This window comes from Populus alba, chromosome 19 (genome assembly GCF_005239225.2).
Source record: "Populus alba chromosome 19, ASM523922v2, whole genome shotgun sequence".
In the NCBI taxonomy this organism is placed as follows: Eukaryota; Viridiplantae; Streptophyta; class Magnoliopsida; order Malpighiales; family Salicaceae; genus Populus; species Populus alba.
In genome coordinates, this window is record NC_133302.1 from 17,228,581 (window position 1) to 17,234,377 (window position 5,797).

Below are 5,797 nucleotides of genomic sequence, written 5' to 3' on the forward strand. Positions count from 1 at the left end.
GGCCAGATTTTTAATATTTATTTTTAGAAGTTATAGTTCTGGGTTCCATAAAATCCAGGTCATTTAAAGGCTTATATGATCGTATAATTTCAAAGATCCATAAGATTAATCGAGGTAAATACAATTGACGAATACTAACATTTAATAATAATAAAAAAAAGTGTGTCCTTCAATTGGAGCCGAGGCTGGTCAAGTCCTTATTCAATCCAATTTCTGGAAGTTCTGTTCGGGTCTTGTAAACAGACATTTAGATTGTTGTTAAGTAGTAACTCGATGAGGGAAAAGCTGGAAGGTTGAATGCGAAAAATCCTGTCTGCTGCAATGATGAAATTAAATTAATCATTAAAATATGCTAACAAAAATACTATTATTTGTTATCTACGCATATTTATTATGATACTGTTTACCTTGATGTGAAGCACATTTTCTTCGCCCTTGTCAATTTTTAATATCTGATTTCTAATTTTTAGCACTCTAAAAGAATGACATATACTTTAAGCATATTTAAGTGCTTATGGTTTAGCCTTAGTTATAATTATTATCATGCATTGGACTCAATATAATCAAACTCACATTATAACTTAGTCCTTTATTGTATGTTTGGTTCTAATTGAGTTGTGAAGCAACTCTATAATTCAAAGTCTTTTCGAAATATTATTAACAATACAAAGACGCGGAAAGCACTGTAGTTTCGCCATCCTTTTATGAAACAGTTTCACTACTAATTAGCTGTTTTTTTTTTTATTTTTTTTTATTAATGTTTCATCTTTTTTATTTATTTAAATTATTAAACTGTTCATGATACGGTCCCGGATTTTGATGGGTTAGCTCAAGTTAATTAATGGTTAACCCCGTCAATTTTTTTTTTTCTAAGTTTAGTTAGTCACACTTTGCAAGACCACGAATCCAAGGTTACGGGTTAAAACCTTGATTAAAGGGGTTAACCCAGTAAAAGGTTAATGCTTTTTTGGGTTTGTTTTTGTTTTTTTTTTTCCTTTTCGATTATTTTTTTTTTCATTTAACTTTAGTTGTTACTGTTTCAATTTTTTTCTATTTTTAAGTTATCAAACTTTCATGACACAGATCCTGGGTTTGACATGGTTACCCAGTTAATTTTGGGTAACCCGTCAAATTTTTTTTTCTATTTAGTTATCAAACTTTCAAACGACACGAATTCAAGTTTGACGGTTAAACCCTGGTTAGAGGTTTTTACCGCAGTTAATTCAGAATTTTTTTTCTTTTTTCTTCAGTTAGTTTTTTTTCTTTCTATTGATTTTTTTCTTTAATTAATCTATTTAATTATCACACTTTTAATGACATGGTCTTCGCAGCCAGACCAACACCAAGGCTATTACCAGACCTTTAAACTTGGGTCATTGCAATTTACATGTTATTATTAATCATTTTAAATATTATATCTAGGGTCAAGACGTTCAGCAAAACCAAGACTCTTAGGATATACACTTGCAGAAAAAACCTAAAACTTTTAGAATCTAATTTTTTTTTATATTTTTATGGCAAAAAAAAAAAAAAATTTAACTCGCGCATAGCGCGGTCAATGTAACAGTATATATTATATTATATGACAATAGTAATATATATATAATAGTGTTGTATAGCTGATGCGATGCAAAGTTATTAGAGTAGGTTTTTGTCTATACTCTAAAGCTGATATACCTCAACACGTCTTTCATGACATATATATATGATGTACGTAATATAGAGGGATAGCAAGTATCTTTAGGTCAGTGTTTTTTTTTTTTAAAAAAAATTCTAATAAAATTATGTTTAGGTATACATATAGTGTCTAGACCAGCAAACAGACATTGAAATGGGATTGCAAAACAGAGCTAGGTGTAATGAAGATTATGAAGGCGTTGTGCTTTACTATACAAAACGGCATAAAAGAAGAAATATTGACGATCCAGTTCTTTGACCAAAGCAAAACTGAAGAAAGATGGTGACAAAGATTCAATGGGGATGTCTACACATCGCCGCCATGTCGGAGACGTAAGTGGAGGAAGAAGGACCTATAGGCTTTTCTTACGCTTTGACACTGTCATTTTTTGTTTAACCACACAGCAAATAGCATAATGAGCTAAAATGATGGCTAATGCTAACAACAAGATCCCTCTCATGAGCAGAAGTCTTGTTTTAGTGACGCCAAACCAGGGTTTTGTAAACACAAAACTATGATCATCCAGAATAGCGCGGCTAAAACCTTTATTTTGATGTTTCCGCCCAATGGCTCTACCTTCAACAGAGCTTATGGAAGCGGAATTCTTCAAAGAATATGGCAATAATCACAGTAGAGCTCTTTTGTCGTCAAAAAAGGCTCAACAAATTCTGGGAAAGGAGGTCTGGCTTCTAATCTCTGCAGCCGACCCTGAACACATTATCACTAGAGAAGCTGTAACAAATATAGTCTGCGTCTTACAACTTCGTAGTTAACATTGCCAAAGTATCACGCCAGCTTTGTAAAACAGAAGGACAACCCATGTGCCAACACAGGTTTTCATCCATCAAAGTTCCAATAAAGCAACGCGGTATAGCGGATTGGCGAGTCTCAAAGAGGTGGTAAACGACGAAAACCAGTAAGGAATGTCACATACCAAACAAGTGAGGAAGATACGTGAATGGCTGCGTCGTAGTCTGGTGGCTTATTTCAAATGGTCACGGAATTAATCTAAGATTAAAAATGAAAGATGTTGACTGACCTTGCACTAACATGGAAGGCTTCGGTTCTAGGGGCATTCAAAAACAATCCTCTGACCTTCAAAACACAACAGATATGACACAACTTGTGGCAGATGAAAGAAGAAGGAATTTTGGGGACAATATATTGAAGACTTAAGACTCTGGTGCATCCGACGAAAGGCTCTGATATTTTGTTACTCAGTGTTGATACTTATCTCTAACTGGTCCTCTCCATTGTAGCTTTGGAATAGTGGATATGCTTAAACGACTAGTTGGGGGAGACTGTAAGGTTCTGGGGTATGACTTGACTTCTGTTAGTGAGAGGAACTATATAAGGGGTTAACAATCCTGGAGGCAAAGCCACCCAATGGTTTCATTAATGGACAGTTAACTCTCACGATAGATAAGGAGAAAGAGTGGAAATTAACATCTCTGGAGATTAAAATATGAGGCCTGCCATCACGGATTGCCTCGCCATTCTTACTCCATTGGGGTTAATCAAAGTTGACTCTGAGCTGGAAGGTAAGCTTCATCACCCTAAGTGATTTAGAGATTTGTGGCTACAAAGGAGCAAACCATAAATATGTCTGCAAACAAGTCCTATCCTCTATCGGACCTAGCATATGTCAACAAATGATTATGATGGAGGTGTTTTAGCAGATGTGAGGTAGAGAAAGAAAAGGGAAGACCACGGTTTTGAAGCTCAGGTTTAATTTACCCAGAAATGCCTGGATGAAATATACATGATCCATAGATAATGACTTGCAAGGAGGGAAATGGCAGACATTTACCGCCTACGATTCCTAATATTCCTCTGCAGATAGGGAGAAGAAGAAACATATAACATGTCTGCCATGGAAAGAAGCATCAGCAAGAGCTGGTCCTACATACAAAACTAGGCCGCAGGCATGACTCTTAGAAATGGTAAAACAAGATTGGTACCATCAAATGTTACGAGGGTCATAGGATAGGCAGTCATTTTCAACTGATTTCGCAAGCGTAGTAGTGCTGGAAATGAAGAACGCAATCGACTCTTGCATCAGAGCTGTCAAAATCCAAAGACTCCAACTATTCTCAGCCACACAACCAGACCATTCCTACCTAGCTTGTGATGAGGTTGGGGCTATGAAAGAATTGGCCAGCAATTGGGTATTGGAATAGGCAACAACTGAGAGAGTATTGAACGTCAATGATAAACAGAGGGCCATTGGAAACGCAGAAGCAGGCAACTTGGGACAGTATGTCCCAGTAGGGCCTATTATGCATTTGTGCATTGGGTTTTATGATGCCTTTTAATGATTCTTAGCCTGGAATGTGATGCGGCGTTTGGGAATCTAGCTCTAAAAGGAAGGCCATTAACAAATACAACTCATTAAAAGATCTTAATGTTATTGTATGTGTTTAATTTATTGACTAAACTTTTCATGCTCGGACTGCCTTCGGTCTTAGTAGTCTGTGGCTGGGCGAGCCGTAATATTAAATGGTATATCAGCATAGTGAAGTGCGCCTCAGTGGTAGATCTGGTGGTTGTTAGCCATGTGGGGATGAGGACGAGTTCTTTTCAGGGTGGACCTTCATAGAAAGTTGGGAGTGGATTAGCTATTTGGCTGCATTTGTGTGATGATCGGCTTCTCTGAGTGCGTGATTAACTCAGGATATTATGGAGCTGGCTCTAGAGCATGAAAGAGCAAAGCCTCCTGGTCTCCGAACTTACTGAATCTTAAACATGCAATTTTCAGACTACCCTTGGTTTTAGTAGGTGAACTTTAATGAGACGTTATGCCAGCAGCATAGGAAGCGTGGTCTGCTACGACAAGAGAGGCCTAGATGCCGAATTCCAAACTTTTATTGATGGTTGTGGGAATTGGTAGAATACCCGATGGTGAATCATCGTTTTACCTGGTTTAGAGGTGTTCTATGAGTAGGCTTCGATAGAGCCTTTGCTCACACAACAATGCCTATCTTCAACTTTAGTTCTATTGAAGCTGTTAGACTGGATCAATGGTCCTCTCAGACATTGGCCGCCAAGACACCGATTGCCGACAACACATGCGGTCATAGATCCCTGGATCATGTTGGTAAAGGAACAAGTTAACTGGGAAATGGAAGCCCATTCATAATGGTTAGATTGTTGGCTCATGGCCCCAATCTTTCAGAAAACACTCTAAAGGCCTTCTGGACAGGAAAATTGTGCACATAGATACTCCAGCTAGTGACTTTCAGGTGATAAAAGACGAATTAGTGCGCTTCTACGAACTGATAGCACGGCCAGTGATAAACTGTGTTTGGAATCAAAGACTGGGCTCTACAAATATCCCAGTCTTCTATTCGGCTCCTTGATGACTCAGGCTGAAAGTGGCAAGATTTCTGACTTCCGAGTCAGATCGACACACTGGCATAATGAGTCTAAAAGGAAATGCAGATGGAAACTCTGTAGATATGTTGAATCCATATGGAGACAAAAGGCAGACAGTCCTGGTTCAAGCTGGGGGATCAGAAACACTCGATTTCTTTCACATTTCAGCAAAAGTTACGGGGTTGCAAAAAAACAATATTCCAGCTCCACAATACAACGAGAAGATTCTCTCGCAGTCAGAAATGAAATCAAAGAAGGAGCCAAAAGCATATTTTCTCAAACATCTACTCTGAATCTTTATTACAAGAACCCACGGTGGGCATGTGCCAGGCTTTATGAGCTACAGTGAAAACCAAGACCATACAGCGGACTGGCTCCACTATATATCTAGCAGTAGATCCAGTAGGCAAACTGTCACCGGTTATCAAGCTGTTGGACATTGGGTGGCCACATCAGGGATCTTCTCTGCATCCGCCTGGCTTGAAAAGAGAGGTTACTATAGAAAGAGGTGCAAGCTGGCCATATTCTAGTGAAGGCTCTAAAAAAAAGCCCCAGGTCCTGATGGGTATTTTCAACTTCATTTTTTATAAGAAATTCTGGGAAGCTAATGCAACTGACTTTGTTTACAATGGTTCTTGAAATTCTTCAGGAGAGGGCTAACCTTTCCTAAAGGTATTAACACTACTATATTGATTTAATTCCAAGTTACCGGCAGCTCCTCTTTTAATGACTTAGCTATTAGTT